This window comes from Gorilla gorilla, chromosome 3, assembly GCF_029281585.2.
Source record: "Gorilla gorilla gorilla isolate KB3781 chromosome 3, NHGRI_mGorGor1-v2.1_pri, whole genome shotgun sequence".
NCBI classification, from domain to species: domain Eukaryota; kingdom Metazoa; phylum Chordata; class Mammalia; order Primates; family Hominidae; genus Gorilla; species Gorilla gorilla.
In genome coordinates this window covers 8,575,511-8,591,919 of record NC_073227.2, presented here as the reverse complement: position 1 = coordinate 8,591,919, position 16,409 = coordinate 8,575,511, and the positions used below count along the sequence as shown (strand labels likewise).

General features: G+C 52.4%; 1 long non-coding RNA gene across 2 annotated transcripts in view; it reads left to right on the top strand.

The window, feature by feature from the left end:
- Nucleotides 1–2,645: 2,645 nt before the first annotated feature.
- The window catches only part of LOC129532902 (uncharacterized), a 202,413-nt gene continuing 188,649 nt past the window's right edge, over nt 2,646–16,409 (top strand). Inside the window, exons 1-7 of one of the 2 annotated variants that reach the window (XR_010133293.1) lie at nt 2,646–2,821; nt 3,961–4,151; nt 6,212–6,269; nt 6,363–6,595; nt 7,370–7,560; nt 9,627–9,684; nt 9,778–10,010. This is a non-coding gene — a long non-coding RNA (uncharacterized lncRNA). Of the gene's footprint in view, nt 2,822–3,960; nt 4,152–6,211; nt 6,270–6,362; nt 6,596–7,369; nt 7,565–9,626; nt 9,685–9,777; nt 10,011–16,409 lie in introns of both variants that reach the window. The other variant, XR_010133292.1, reaches the window with a different exon arrangement.

The window sequence follows — 16,409 nt, the reverse complement described above, 5'->3', positions numbered from 1 at the left end:
GAAAATGTATGAGTATACCATCTCCCAACATCTAGAGGGATGTGTTTCCTCATAGTACAATTTCTCAATGTGGTAGACAAAAACATGTTTATTAATGGGCCAAAATATCTTTAGTTTCTCTGTAAAAATAAGAAGCCAAAAGTATGTAAACTTGAATTATTTATCTTCAGTAATTAATGTTTTAGTATTGTATCTTATTTATAAATGGTCTAGATATTTAATGCAAATCTTTTACTTAGCTTAACTTTAAGGTTAACTTTAAGGTTAAAACTTACCAAAAGTATTTTGGAAACTACTACTGCAGAGGTATCTATGCAGAAAGAAACACCCCAGAACTCCATTTAAGATGCCCCAGTCATTCACTCTGCAGTAAAAATGTCACAATATTGCTGGCTACATGCTGATAAGAAGGACAAAGGGGACATTCTTAAGAGAAACCTGGCACGATAAGTACAGATTAGGGTAGAGAAGGACATTCAAAAGAGATAGGCAGGCGCCGTAGGTACAAACATGACCGCTGTCAGCCTGCCTGGGATGGCGGGAAGGAGCCTGGTGCCAGAGTGGATTCGGATTGATCACCACACACGTGCCTCAACCACCAGTGAGGAGGTCCCATAAGCCTAAGTGGGGCAACTCAGGGACCTAAGGCAGTAGCAGGAAAACCAGACAAAGAAAACAGGTGGAGACTTGAGACAGAGGCAGAAATGTGAAGAAGTCCAAAATAAAATTCCCTGCACAGGACTCTTAGGCTGTTTTCCTGCACGATCAGCCCACTCCTCCCTATTTTTCTACAATAAGCTCTTTACACTGTATTTCTTTTCAATGAAGTTATCTGCCACGTTTTTACAGCCTGTTGGTGAAAAATCTTTCTTCCAAGTTAGACAAGAACTGGGACATCAGCTCTCCTCAGTAATAGTTCCGTTTCAGTTTCAATTTCCAGAACTGATGGTGCTTAACAACTGGCGCTCCGACTTTAAGTGGTGCAAGAGGCGGCCAGTAGGGCGTGCCAGCCCTCACACCCTGAGCAAGAGGGCCCTGCATAGTCCCCATCTGCCTGCAGGTGGTGTGCTGCCACGACACTGCCAGCAAGAAGTCCCAGCAGCGTCCCCAGCTGCCAGCATGGGGTGTACAACGACTACACTCTGAGCAAGAGGGCCCTGCAGTGTCCTTAGTTGCCAGCAGGTGGTGGACGAGCACCACACCACGAGCAAAAGAACCCTGCAGTACCCTGGTTGCCAGCAGGGGGCGAGCTGCCACTACACTGTGAGCAAGAGGATCCTGTAGTGTCCCAAACGGCCAGAAGGGGGCGCGCCCCCACTAAACTGCAAGCAAGAGGGCCCGGCAGTGTCCCCAGCTGCCAGCAGGGGAGCCAGCCGCCACTACACTTGGAGCAAGAGTGGCCGGTAGTGTCCCCAGTTGCCAGCAGGCGGCATGCCGCCACTATACTGTGTGCAAGAGAGCCCTGCGGTGCTCCGCCGCGAGCAGGGGGCGCTGGCCACCAATGGAAGCAAAAGAGCCCTGCAGTTGCCACAGTCACCAGCAGGGGGCGCACTGGCACAGCGCCTTGAGCAAGTAGGCCCTTTAGTGCCTGGCCGCAAGGAGGGGGCAACCTGGCTTTTAAGATTACTGAGGTTCCGCCTGTCTCTGCGCTGCGCCCGCGGTGGCGTGCGTCTCTGCGCCTGCGCCACGCCCCCCTCCCCGCGCCTGGCGGAGTGCATCTCCGCGCCTGCGCCTCGCCACTCGGCGCCACGCTGGCGTGCGTCTCCGCGCCTGCGCCTTGCCCTGGGTGCTGCGCTGACGTTCTCTGCGCCTCCGCCACGCAGCCCTGCGACTCTGCGGGTGCATCGCGCCCCCACCCCGGCGCTCGACTCAGCTCCTGCGCCCGTCTTTGCGCCTGCGCCGCGCCCCCGCCCGGGCGCCGCGCTGGCGTGCGTCTCTGCGCCTGCGCGGCGCCCCCCTCCCCGCGCTGGTGTTTCTGTCTGCGCCTGCGCTGCGCCAGCATTTTTTTTTTTCTGCGCCTGCGCTGCGCCAGCGTCCGCCTCTGCGCCTGCGCGGAGCTCCCGCCCCGGCGCCGCGCCGGCGTGCGGCTCTGGGCCTGCGGCGCGCCCCCGACCCGCCGTGCGTCTCTGCGCCTGCACCGCGCCCCCGCCGCGGCGCCACGCCGCCGCCCCGGCGCCGCGCCGGCGTGCGTTTCTGCTCCTGCGCTGCGCCTCCCGCCCTGGCGACGCGCCGTCGTGAGTCTCTGGGCCTCCGCCGCGCCCCTCGGGGACCCGCCGGCGTTTCTCTCTGCGCCTGCGCCACGCAGCCGTGCGTCTCTCCGCGTGAGTCTCGCCCCCGCCACGGCAGCACGCCGGCCGCCGTCTCGGCCCCTGCGCCGCGCCCGCCTCCGTCTCGGCGCCAGCGCCGTGCCCCAGCCCCGCGCTGGCGTTTTTCTCTGCGCCTGCGCTGTGCTGGCATTTTTTTTCTCGGCGCCTGCGCTGCGCCAGCATCCGTCTCTGCGCCTGGGCCGCGCCCCCGCCACGGAGCCGCGCCGGCCTGAGTCTCTGTGTCTGCGCCGCGCCCCCCGCCCCGGTGCCAGGCTGGCGTGCGTCTCTGGGTCTGCGCCGCGCCCCCCAGGGACGCGCCGGCGTTTTTCTCTGCGTCTGCCCGTGCTGGGGCGCGTCTGTGCGCCTGCGCTGGCGCTGTGCCTTTGGCGGGGCGGAGCTGCGTTCTCTTCAGCACAGACCTGGAGAGCATCGCGAGGGCGGAGCTCCGTTTTCCTCTGCAGAGACTTCCGGGGTATTGTGATGACGGAGCAGCATTCTACTCAGCACAGACCCGGGTAGGGCGGGGGCACCGCGAGGGCGGAGCTGCATTCTGCTCAGCACAGGGTTAGGGTTAGGGGTTAGGGGTTAGGGTTAGGGGGTTAGGGTTAAGGGTTAGGGTTAGGGTTTGGGTTCAGGTTGGGGTAGGGGTTAGGGTTAGGGTAGGGTTAGGGGTTAGGGTTGTTACGGTTGGGGTTAGGGTTAGGGGTTAGGGTTAGTGTTAGGGGTTGGGGTTACGGTTAGGGGTTAGGGTTAGTGGTTAGGGTTAGGGGTTAGGGTCAGGGTCAGGGTCAGGGTTTTAGGGTCAGGGGTTAGGGTTAGGGTCAGGGTTAGGGGTTAGGGTTAGGGTGTTAGGGTTAGGGTTAGAGGGTTAGGGTTAGCGTTAGGGTACGGTTAGGGTTTAGGGTTAGGGGTAGGGTTAGGGTTTGGGTTGGTTAGGGTTAGGGTAGGGTTAGGGTAGGGTTAGGGTTAGGGGTTAAGGTCAGGGTCAGGGTCAAGGGTAGGATTAGGGTTAGGGGTTAGGGGTTGGGTATGGTTAGGGTTAGGGTTTTGGGTTAGGGTTAGCGTAGGGTTAGGGTTAGGATTAGGGGTTAGGGTTAAGGGTTAGGGGTTGGGTTACGGTTAGGGCTTAGGGGTTAGGGTTAGGGTTAAGTGTTAGGTTTAGGGTTAGGGTTAAGCGTTAGGGTCAGGGTCAGGGTTAGGAGTCAGGCTCAGGTTCAGGGGTCAGGGGTCAACGTTTATGGTTAGTGTTAGGGGTTAGGGTTAGGGTTCGGTCGTACGGTTAGGTTTAGGGTAGGGTTACAGTAAGGGTAAGGGTTAGGAATAGGGGTTAGGGTTAGTGGTTAAGCGTTAGGGATAGGGTTAGGGGTTAGGGTTAGGGGTTTGGGGTTAGGGTTAGGGTTTGTGTTATTGGTTAGGGTTAGGTATTATGGTTAGGGGTTAGGTTTTGGTTTAGGGTTCGAGTTCGGGTTGGTGTTGGGGTTTGGGGTTGGGGTTAGGGGTTAGGGTAGGGGTTAGGATTTAGGGGTTAGGGGTAGGGTTTAGTATTGGGGTTAGCGTTTGGGTAGGGCTAGGGTTAGGGTTAAGGGATTAGGGTTAGGGTTAGGGTTAGATTACAATTTCTTACCTGTTTTATTTTGTTTTTTATGTGAGACAGGGTCTCCCTCTGTTGTCCAATGCTGGATTGTAGTAGTGCTATCACAGCTGACTGCAGCCTCAACCTTCCATGCTGAAGCGATCCTCCCACCTCATCCTCCCACGTGGCTGAGACTATAGGTGCTTGCCACTATGCCCAACTAATATTTGGAATTTTCGTATACGTGGATTCCAGAGGGGTGACAGCGAAACGTGAGTAAGCATGGATTTTGGTATATGCAGAGATGGGGGGCTGGAACTAATTCTGTATACTGAGGGACGACGACTGTATATGTTTTTACAATTACTCTGTAGGATACATACTGTTGCATAGCCTTGAAAATAATAATTTTTAATTGAGTGGAATAATAATAGTATTGCTAAAAGTAGCAGCTGGCCAGGTGTGGTGGCTCACACTGGTAATCGCAACACTTTGGGAGGCTGAGGCAGGAGGATGGCTTGAGGCCAAGAGTTTGCGATAGGCCTTGGAAACAAAGGGGGAGTCACCATCCCTACAGAAAAATACATGAATTAGCCTAGTGTGGTGGCATGTTCCTGTAGTCCCAGCTACTTGGGAGGCTGAGGTGGGAGGATCACTTGAGCCCAGGGAGGCTGAGACTGCAGTGAGTCATGATCAGGCCTCTGCACTGCAGCCTGGGTGACAGAGTGAGACCCTGTCTCAAAACAAAAAAGTAGCAGCTAACATCAACTGACCTTTTATACCAGGTGCCTATTGATACCATAGTTTAATTTCTTATAACTGTTTCTTATTTCACTTACCAACTCTGTCTTCAGTTACTCCCAGATTTTTACTGTGTGTGTGCAGATGACCTTTTGTTTAGATTGAATTGTCTCCCCAGAAGTAAGATTACTGTGAGACATGGTGAATGGACATTCTCATTACCCTTGATGTAAATTGACAGGGTTTTGGGTGCCTCCCAGCTATAATCTTAGCACTTTGGGAGGCTAAGAGAGGAGGATTGCTTGAGGCCAAGAGTTGGAGGAGGCAGTATGGCAGTATGGTGAGACCCTGTCTCCATTATTTTAAAAAATTGACAGGCTTTACCCGGGAAGGCTTACACACAATTTAAACACCCCTCATAGTATAAGAAAGTGCCCATTTCACTGCACCTTTGCCAGCACAGGGTATTATAATTTAGTAAGTCATTTTTTGTTTGATTATTTTAAATAGACAAAAGACCTCATGTTACTTTACTTGTCACATTTCAACATCTTTCCTCAGCTTATTGGCTCTATTTCTTTTCTGTCTGTAAATGGTTGTTGCTGTTTTGGTCTTTGAGACAGGGTCTTGCTCTGTCACCAGGCTGGACTGTAGTGGCATAATCATGCCTCAGTGCAGCCTTGACCTCCCAGGCTCAAACTTCAGCATTCCGAGTAGCTGGGACTACAAGTGTGCACCACCACCCCCAGCTAACTTTTTTCTTCTTTTGGATAGAGACAGGGTCTCACTGTGTTGTCCAGACCGGTCTCTAGCTCCTGGCCTTAAGGAATCCTCCTGCATTAGCTTCTCAAATTGCTGGAATTTCAGGTATGAGCCACCATGCCTGGCCTGGGCTAGTCCTATATTTTCTAGCGTTCTCTTTACTTTGTGCTAGCCAATCTCTCATTATGCTGTTCACCTGTTATAATGAATAATTCTCCATATTAAATTTTACCACTTTAAACTTTTGAGTGGTTTATGCTTCCTGATTGGACTCTGACTAATATGTGAGGAAGGGTCCCAGGAGGTAAACCCACACAGATGGGATTTGGGCATAGGTTTGGTTTCCCAGGGGGCAGTGCTGAGCTCTTTGCCAGTGGGAAATGGGATGCTGGTGATTTCCAGTAGGTGACCTCACAGTGACTCAAGCTACCGCTTACTGTTGATTGTGACGAAATGCCAGCTGAGGCACATGCCTTGGGAGCTAATTGGTTGCTGCCCTTGACCACTGTGAAGACTGCTGTGGGAAGGGTCGCTTTGGATGCACTTGAGCAGGGGTCCCCAACCCCTGAGCCATGGAGCGGCAAGGAGCCACACAGCAGGAGGTGAGTGGTGTCGAGTGAGGGAGTGAGGGAAGCTTCGTCTGTATTTACAGCCACTCCCCTTTGCTCACATTCCCGCCTGAGCTCCACCTTCTCAGATGAGCAGCAGCATTAGATTCTCATAGGAGAACGCACCCTGTTGTGAACCGTGCATGTGAGGGATCTAGGTTGCGCTGTCCTTATGAGAATCTAATACCTATTGATCTGTCACTTTCTGTCATCACGCTCAGGTGGGAACATCCAGTTTCAGGAAAACAAGCTTAACACGCCCACTGATTCTGCATTATGGTGAGTTCTATAATTATTTTATTATATATTACAGTGTAATAATGGAAATAAATTGCCTAAGAGATGTAAATGTGCTTACATCTTTTGGCCCAGCTCCTACCTCCCAGCAGCCTCTCCAGGCACAGAATTTTCTCCAGTCAGCCTCTAGAGACCAAGCTCATGACTCACAATGGCCTATTTAGGCCCATTCCCTACCTCACGGCAGTCTCCGCAGATGAGGCTACTGCCTCACAACAGCCTCCACAGGCACAGCTCCATCGTTACAATGGCCTCTTTAGACCCAGCTCCTGCCTCCCAGCGTTCTCTCCAGGCCCTGAAGTTTCTCGGTAAGTTGAGGTAGCTGGGACTGTAGGTATACATGACGATACTTGGCTAATTTTTAAATTGTTTTGCAGACATGGGGTCTCACTTTGTTGGCCAGGCTGCTGTCAAACTAATGGCCTCAAGTGACCCTTCCACCCCTGCCTCCCATCCTCGAGGTATGTGCCACCACAAGGGGCACTTGTTCAATTTTCTAAAGAAAAAATTTCTAAAGTAAGGCTCTGGGATGATGGCAGGAAGATAAAAGAAAAACGAAGAATAAGTTAAAATGACTTATTCACACATATTCTTTTGACAGCAAGAAGAACTTTTAGTATATACATTCCTTACAAACAAACAAACGGCAGATAAACAATGTTGTATAGGAACTTCAACACACACTGTACAATATTCCCACTTTGCTGACATAAGTTATGGAAATTTCATGGATTACTTGAGTGTCGCTACCAGTATTTTGCTTCTCTGATGATTTTTATCAACTTCCTCATCTGTTAACTTCTCTCCAAGGTATGTCATGTCACGACATACTGCCGCTGCACGAACATGGCCAGTGTCTTCCTATTAAACATGTAGAATGCTTTCCTAATTTCTCTTTTTACTCTCTGTTTTCGTGTTCTGCATTTTCCTTACTTTTATTGTCAGAAACTCCAGAAAGTCAATCGTACTAATTTATCACGATTTGCTGTATTAATTTATACTTTGCTTATATGGAATTTTGCCCAACAGACCTCATTACAGTTTCTAACCTGTTGTATTTTGTTTTTTTTTTTCTGAGACAGGGTCTCCCTCTGTTGTCCAAGGCTGGAGTGTAGTAGTGCTATCACAGCTGACCACAGCCTCAACCTTCCAGGCTGAAGCGATCCTCCCACCTCAACCTCCCACGTGGCTGAGACTACAGGTGCTTGCCACTATGCCCAACTAATATTTGGAATTTTCGTATACGTGGATTCCAGAGGGGTGACAGCGAAACGTGAGTAAGCATGGATTTTGGTATATGCAGAGATGGGGGGCTGGAACTAATTCTGTATACTGAGGGACGGCGACTGTATATGTTTTTACAATTACTCTGTAGGATACATACTGTTGCATAGCCTTGAAAATAATAATTTTTAATTGAGTGGAATAATAATAATAATATTGCTAAAAGTAGCAGCTGGCCAGGTGTGGTGGCTCACACTGGTAATCGCAACACTTTGGGAGGCTGAGGCAGGAGGATGGCTTGAGGCCAAGAGTTTGCGATAGGCCTTGGAAACAAAGGGGGAGTCACCATCCCTACAGAAAAATACATGAATTAGCCTAGTGTGGTGGCATGTTCCTGTAGTCCCAGCTACTTGGGAGGCTGAGGTGGGAGGATCACTTGAGCCCAGGGAGGCTGAGACTGCAGTGAGTCATGATCAGGCCTCTGCACTGCAGCCTGGGTGACAGAGTGAGACCCTGTCTCAAAACAACAAAAAAGTAGCAGCTAACATCAACTGACCTTTTATACCAGGTGCCTATTGATACCATGGTTTAATTTCTTATAACTGTTTCTTATTTCACTTACCTACCAACTCTGTCTTCAGTTACTCCCAGATTTTTACTGTGTGTGTGCAGATGACCTTTTGTTTAGATTGAATTGTCTCCCCAGAAGTAAGATTACTGTGAGACATGGTGAATGGACATTCTCATTACCCTTGATGTAAATTGACAGGGTTTTGGGTGCCTCCCAGCTATAATCTTAGCACTTTGGGAGGCTAAGAGAGGAGGATTGCTTGAGGCCAAGAGTTGGAGGAGGCAGTATGGCAGTATGGTGAGACCCTGTCTCCATTATTTTAAAAAATTGACGGGCTTTACCCGGGAAGGCTTACACACAATTTAAATACTCCTCATAGTATAAGAAAGTGCCCATTTCACTGCACCTTTGCCAGCACAGGGTATTATAATTTAGTAAGTCATTTTTTGTTTGATTATTTTAAATAGACAAAAGACCTCATGTTACTTTACTTGTCACATTTCAACATCTTTCCTCAGCTTATTGGCTCTATTTCTTTTCTGTCTGTAAATGGTTGTTGTTGTTTTGGTCTTTGAGACAGGGTCTTGCTCTGTCACCAGGCTGGACTGTAGTGGCATAATCATGCCTCACTGCAGCCTTGACCTCCCAGGCTCAAACTTCAGCATTCCGAGTAGCTGGGACTACAAGTGTGCACCACCACCCCCAGCTAACTTTTTTCTTCTTTTGGATAGAGACAGGGTCTCACTGTGTTGTCCAGACCGGTCTCTAGCTCCTGGCCTTAAGCAATCCTCCTGCATTAGCTTCTCAAATTGCTGGAATTTCAGGTATGAGCCACCATGCCTGGCCTGGGCTAGTCCTATATTCTCTAGCGTTCTCTTTACTTTGTGCTAGCCAATCTCTCATTATGCTGTTCACCTGTTATAATGAATAATTCTCCATATTAAATTTTACCACTTTAAACTTTTGAGTGGTTTATGCTTCCTGATTGGACTCTAATATGTTAGGAGGGGTCCCAGGAGGTAAACCCACACAGATGGGATTTGGGCATAGGTTTGGTTTCCCAGGGGGCAGTGCTGAGCTCTTTGCCAGTGGGAAATGGGATGCTGGTGATTTCCAGTAGGTGACCTCACAGTGACTCAAGCTACCACTTACTGTTGATTGTGATGAAATGTCAGCTGAGGCACATGCCTTGGGAGCTAAGTGGTTGCTGCCCTTGACCACTGTGAAGACTGGTTTGGGAAGGGTCGCTTTGGATGCACTTGAGCAGGGGTCCCCAAGCCCTGAGCCATGGAGCCGTAAGGAGCCACACAGCAGGAGGTGAGTGGTGTCGAGTGAGGGAGTGAGGGAAGCTTCGTCTGTATTTACAGCCACTCCCCTTTGCTCACATTCCCGCCTGAGCTCTACCTTCTCAGATGAGCAGCAGCATTAGATTCTCATAGGAGAACGCACCCTGTTGTGAACCGTCCATGTGAGGGATCTAGGTTGCGCTGTCCTTATGAGAATCTAACACCTATTGATCTGTCACTTTCTCCCATCACGCTCAGGTGGGACCATCCAGTTTCAGGAAAACAAGCTTAACACACCCACTGATTCTACATTATGGTGAGTTCTATAATTATTTTAATATATATTACAGTGTAATAATGGAAATGAAGTGCCTAATCAACGTAAATGTGCTTAAATCTTTTGGCCCAGCTCCTACCTCCCGGCAGCCTCGCCAGGCCCAGAACTCTCTCCAGTCAGCCTCTACAGACCAAGCTCATGACTCACAATGGCCTATTTAGGCCCATACCCTACCTCACGGCAGTCTCCGCAGATGAGCCTACTGCCTCACAACAGCCTCCACAGGCACAGCTCCGTCGTTACAATGGCCTCTTTAGACCCAGCTCCTGCCTCCCAGCCTTCTCTCCAGGCCCTGAAGTTTCTCCGTAAGTTGAGGTAGCTGGGACTGTAGGTATACATGACGATACTTGGCTAATTTTTAAATTGTTTTGCAGACATGGGGTCTCACTTTGTTGGCCAGGCTGCTGTCAAACTAATGGCCTCAAGTGACCCTTCCACCCCTGCCTCCCATCCTCGAGGTATGTGCCACCACAAGGGGCACTTGTTCAATTTTCTAAAGAAAAAATTTCTAAAGTAAGGCTGTGGGATGATGGCAGGAAGATAAAAGAAAAACGAAGAATAAGTTAAAATGACTTATTCACACATATTCTTTTGACAGCAAAAAGAACTTTTAGTATATACATTCCTTACAAACAAACAAACGGCAGATAAACAATGTTGTATAGGAACTTCAACACACACTGTACAATATTCCCACTTTGCTGACATAAGTTATGGAAATTTCGTGGTTTCCTTGAGTGTCGCTACCAGTATTTTGCTTCTCTGATGATTTTTATCAACTTCCTCATCTGTTAACTTCTCTCCAAGGTATGTCATGTCACGACATACTGCCGCTGCACGAACACGCCAGTGTCTTCCTATTAAACATGTAGAATGCTTTCCTAATTTCTCTTTTTACTCTCTGTCTTTGTGTTCTGCATTTTCCTTACTTTTATTGTCAGAAACTCCAGAAAGTCAATCGTACTAATTTATCACGATTTGCTTTATTAATTTATACTATGCTTATATGGAATTTTGCCCAACAGACCTCATTACAATTTGGGCCAGGGCCCAGGGTTAGGGTTGTTTTAATGTCAGGGCCCAGAGTTAGGGTTGTTTTAGGGTCAGGGCCCAGGGTTAGGGTTGTTTTAGGGTCAGGGCCCAGGGTTAGGGTTGTTTAAGGGTCAGGGCCCAGGGTTAGGGTTGTTTTAGGGTCAGGGCCCAGGGTTAGTGTTGTTTTAGGGTCAGGGCCCAGGGTTAGGGTTGTTTTAGGGTCAGGGCCCAGTGTTAGGGTTGTTTTAGGGTCAGGGCCCAGGGTTGGGGTTGTTTTAGGGTCAAGGCCCAGGGTAGGGTTGTTTTAGGGTCAGGACCCACGGTTAGGGTTTTAGGATCAGGGCCAGGGCCCAGGGTTAGGGTTTTAGGGTAAGGGCCAGGGCCCAGGGTTAGCTTTGTTTTAGGGTCAGGGCCACGGCCTAGGGTTAGGGTTGTTTTAGGGTCAGGGCCAGGGCCCAGGGTTAGGCTTGTTTTAGGGTCAGGGCCAGGGCCCAGGGTTAGGGTTGTTTTAGGGTCAGGAGCTGGGCCCAGTGTTAGGCTTGTTTTAGTGCCAGGGCCCAGGGTTACGGTTGTTTTAGGGTCAGGGCCAGGGCCCAGGGTTAGGGTTGTTTTAGGTCATGGCAGGCCCCAGGGATAGGGTTGTTTTAGGGCCAGGGCCCAGGTTTAGGGTTGTTTTAGGTCAGGGCCAGGGCCCAGGATTAGGGTTGTTTTAGGGTCAGGGCCAGGGCCCAGGGTTAGGGTTGTTTCAGGGTCAGGGACAGGGCCCAGGTTTAGGGTTGTTTTAGAGTCAGGGCCAGGGCCCAGGGTTAGGCTTGTTTTAGGTTCAGGACCTGGGCCCAGGGTTAGGCTTGTTTTAGTGCCAGGGCCCAGGGTTACGGTTGTTTTAGGGTCAGGGCCAGGGCCCAGGGTTAGGGTTGTTTTAGGTCATGGCCAGGCCCCAGGGATAGGGTTGTTTTAGGACCAGGGCCCAGGGTTAGGGTTGTTTTAGGTCAGGGCCAGGGCCCAGGATTAGGGTTGTTTTAGGGTCGGGGCCAGGGCCCAGGGTTAGGGTTGTTTCAGGGTCAGGGACAGGGCCCAGGGTTAGGGTTGTTTTAGAGTCAGGGCCCAGGGTTAGTGTTGTTTTAGGGTCAGGGCCCAGGGTTAGGGTTGTTTTAGGGTCAGGGACGAGGGTTAGGGTTGTTTTAGGGTCAGGGCCCAGGGTTAGGGTTGTTTTAATGTCAGGGCCCAGAGTTAGGGTTGTTTTAGGGTCAGGGACCAGGGTTAGTGTTGTTTTAGGGTCAGGGCCCAGGGTTAGGGTTGTTTAAGGGTCAGGGCCCAGGGTTAGGGTTGTTTTAGGGTCAGGGCCCAGGGTTAGTGTTGTTTTAGGGTCAGGGCCAGGGCCCAAAGTTAGGGTTGTTTTAGGGTCAGGGCCCAGGGTTCGGTTTTTAGGCACTGGTCCAGGGTCCAGGGTTAGGGTTTTAGGCTCAGGGCCAGGGCCCAGGTTTAGGGTTGTTTTAGGGTCGGGGCCAGGGCCCAGGGTTAGGGTTGTTTTAGGGTCATGGCCAGGTCCCAGGATTAGGGTTGTTTTAGGGTCAGGGCCAGGGCCCAGGTTTAGGGTTCTTTTAGGGTCAGGGCCCAGGGTTAGGGTTGTTTTTGGGTCAGGGCCAGGGCCCAGGGTTAGGGTTGTTTCAGGGTCAGGGCCAGGGCCCAGGTTTAGGGTTGTTTTAGAGTCAGGGCCAGGGCCCAGGGTTAGGCTTGTTTTAGGTTCAGGACCTGGGCCCAGGGTTAGGCTTGTTTTAGTGCCAGGGCCCAGGGTTAGGGTTGTTTTAGGGTCAGGGCCAGGGCCCAGGGTTAGGGTTGTTTTAGGTCATGGCCAGGCCCCAGGGATAGGGTTGTTTTAGGACCAGGGCCCAGGGTTAGGGTTGTTTTAGGTCAGGGCCACGGCCCAGGATTAGGGTTGTTTTAGGGTCGGGGCCAGGGCCCAGGGTTAGGGTTGTTTCAGGGTCAGGGACAGGGCCCAGGGTTAGGGTTGTTTTAGAGTCAGGGCCCAGGGTTAGTGTTGTTTTAGGGTCAGGGCCCAGGGTTAGGGTTGTTTTAGGGTCAGGGCCCAGTGTTAGGGTTGTTTTAGGGTCAGGGCCCAGGGTTGGGGTTGTTTTAGGGTCAAGGCCCAGGGTAGGGTTGTTTTAGGGTCAGGACCCACGGTTAGGGTTTTAGGATCAGGGCCAGGGCCCAGGGTTAGGGTTTTAGGGTAAGGGCCAGGGCCCAGGGTTAGCTTTGTTTTAGGGTCAGGGCCACGGCCTAGGGTTAGGGTTGTTTTAGGGTCAGGGCCAGGGCCCAGGGTTAGGGTTGTTTTAGGGTCAGGGCCAGGGCCCAGAGTTAGGGTTGTTTTAGGGTCAGGGCCCAGGGTTAGGGTTGTTTAAGGGTCAGGGCCCAGGGTTAGGGTTGTTTAAGGGTCAGGGCCCAGGGTTAGGGTTGTTTTAGGGTCAGGGCCCAGGGTTAGTGTTGTTTTAGGGTCAGGGCCCAGGGTTAGGGTTGTTTTAGGGTCAGGGCCCAGTGTTAGGGTTGTTTTAGGGTCAGGGCCCAGGGTTGGGGTTGTTTTAGGGTCAAGGCCCAGGGTAGGGTTGTTTTAGGGTCAGGACCCACGGTTAGGGTTTTAGGATCAGGGCCAGGGCCCAGGGTTAGGGTTGTAGGGTAAGGGCCAGGGCCCAGGGTTAGCTTTGTTTTAGGGTCAGGGCCACGGTCTAGGGTTAGGGTTGTTTTAGGGTCAGGGCCAGGGCCCAGGGTTAGGCTTGTTTTAGGGTCAGGGCCAGGGCCCAGGGTTAGGGTTGATTTAGGGTCAGGAGCTGGGCCCAGTGTTAGGCTTGTTTTAGTGCCAGGGCCCAGGGTTACGGTTGTTTTAGGGTCAGGGCCAGGGCCCAGGGTTAGGGTTGTTTTAGGTCATGGCAGGCCCCAGGGATAGGGTTGTTTTAGGGCCAGGGCCCAGGGTTAGGGTTGTTTTAGGTCAGGGCCAGGGCCCAGGATTAGGGTTGTTTTAGGGTCAGGGCCAGGGCCCAGGGTTAGGGTTGTTTCAGGGTCAGGGACAGGGCCCAGGTTTAGGGTTGTTTTAGAGTCAGGGCCAGGGCCCAGGGTTAGGCTTGTTTTAGGTTTAGGACCTGGGCCCAGAGTTAGGCTTGTTTTAGTGCCAGGGCCCAGGGTTAGGGTTGTTTTAGGGTCAGGGCCAGGGCCCAGGGTTAGGGTTGTTTTAGGTCATGGCCAGGCCCCAGGGATAGGGTTGTTTTAGGACCAGGGCCCAGGGTTAGGGTTGTTTTAGGTCAGGGCCAGGGCCCAGGATTAGGGTTGTTTTAGGGTCGGGGCCAGGGCCCAGGTTTAAGGTTGTTTCAGGGTCAGGGACAGGGCCCAGGGTTAGGGTTGTTTTAGAGTCAGGGCCCAGGGTTAGTGTTGTTTTAGGGTCAGGGCCCAGGGTTAGGGTTGTTTTAGGGTCAGGGCCCAGTGTTAGGGTTGTTTTAGGGTCAGGGCCCAGGGTTGGGGTTGTTTTAGGGTCAAGGCCCAGGGTAGGGTTGTTTTAGGGTCAGGACCCACGGTTAGGGTTTTAGGATCAGGGCCAGGGCCCAGGGTTAGGGTTTTAGGGTAAGGGCCAGGGCCCAGGGTTAGCTTTGTTTTAGGGTCAGGGCCACGGCCTAGGGTTAGGGTTGTTTTAGGGTCAGGGCCAGGGCCCAGGGTTAGGCTTGTTTTAGGGTCAGGGCCAGGGCCCAGAGTTAGGGTTGTTTTAGGGTCAGGGCCCAGGGTTAGGGTTGTTTTAGGGTCAGGGCCCAGGGTTAGGGTTGTTTAAGGGTCAGGGCCCAGGGTTAGGGTTGTTTTAGGGTCAGGGCCCAGGGTTGGGGTTGTTTTAGGCTGAAGGCACAGGGTAGGGTTGTTTTAGGGTCAGGACCCACGGTTAGGGTTTTAGGATCAGGGCCAGGGCCCAGGGTTAGGGTTTTAGGGTAAGGGCCAGGGCCGAGGGTTAGCTTTGTTTTAGGGTCAGGGCCACGGCCTAGGGTTAGGGTTGTTTTAGGGTCAGGGCCAGGGCCCAGGGTTAGGGTTTTAGGGTAAGGGCCAAGGCCCAGGGTTAGGGTTTTAGGCTCAGGGCCAGGGCCCAGGGTTAGGGTTTTAGGCTCAGGGTCAGGGCCCATGGTTAGGGTTGTTTCAGGGTCAGGGCCCAGGGTTAGGGTTTTTTCAGGGTCAGGGCCCAGGGTTAGGGTTGTTTCAGGGTCAGGGCCCTGGGTTAGGGTTGTTTCAGGGTCAGGGCCCAGGGTTAGGGTTGTTTTAGGGTCAGGGCCCGGGGTTAGGGTTGTTTTAGGGTCAGGGCCCAGGGTTAGGGTTTTAGGCTCAGGGCCAGGGCCCAGGGTTAGGGGTTTAGGCTCAGGGCCAGGGCCCAGGGTTAGGGTTTTAGGCTCAGGGCCAGGTCCCACGGTTAGGGTTTTAGGGTCAGGGCCAGGGCCCAGGGTTAGGGTTTTAGGCTCAGGGCCAGGGTCCAGGGTTAGGGTTTTAGGCTCAGGACCAGGGCCCATGGTTAGGGTTTTAGGGTCAGGGCCAGGGCCCAGGGTTAGGGTTTTAGGCTCAGGGTCAGGGCCCAGGGTTAGGGTTTTAGGATCAGTGTCAGGGCCCAGGGTTAGGGTTTTAGGGTCAGGGCCAGGGCGCTGGGTTAGGCTTGTTTTAGGGTCAGGGCCAGGTTCCAGGGTTAGGGTTGTTTCAGGGTCAGGGCCAGGGCCCAGGGTTAGCGTTGTTATAGGGTCAGGACCTGGGCCCAGGTTTAGGCTTGTTTTAGTGCCAGGGCCCAGGGTCAGGGTTGTTTTAGGTCAGGGCCAGGGCCCAGCAATAGGGTTGTTTTAGGTCATGGCCAGGGCCCAGATTTGGGGTTGTTTTATGGTCTGGGCCAGGGCCCAGGGTTAGGGTTGTTTTAGGGTCAGGGCCAGGGCCCAGGGTTAAGTTTTTTTTACGGTCAGGTCCAGGGCCCAGGGTTATTCTTGTTTTAGGGTCAGGGCCAGGGCCCAGGGTTAGGCTTGTTTTAGGGTCAGGGCCAGGGCCCAGTGTTAGGCTTGTTTTAGGGTCAGGGCCACGGCCCAGGGGTAGGGTTGTTTTAGGGTCAGGGTCAGGGCCCAGGATTAGGCTTGTTTTAGGGTGAGGGCCAGGGCCCAGGGTTAGGCATGTTTTAGGGTCAGGGCCAGGGCCCAGGTTTAGGGTTGTTTTAGGGTCAGGGCCAGGGCCCAGGGTTAGGGTTGTTTTAGGGTCAGGGCCAGGGCCCAGGGTTAGGGTTGTTTTAGGGTCAGGGCCAGGGCCCAGGGTTAGGGTTGTTTTAGGGTCAGGGCCAGGTCCCAGTGTTAGGGTTGTTATAGGGTCAGGACCTGGGCCCAGGGTTAGGCTTGTTTTAGTGCCAGGGCCCAGGGTTAGGGTTGTTTTAGGGTCAGGGCCAGGGCCCAGGGTTAGGGTTGTTTTAGGGTCAGCTCCAGGGCCCAGGGTTAGGGTTGTTTTAGGTTTAGGTCCAGGGCCTAGGGTTAGGGTTGTTTTAGGGTCAGGGCCAGGGCCCAGGGTTAGGGTTGTTTTAGGGTCAGGGCCAGGGCCCAGGGTTAGGCTTGTTTTAGGGTCAGGGCCAGTGCCCAGGGTTAGGGTTGTTTTAGGGTCAGTGCCAGGGCCCAGGTTTAGGGTTGTTTTAGGGT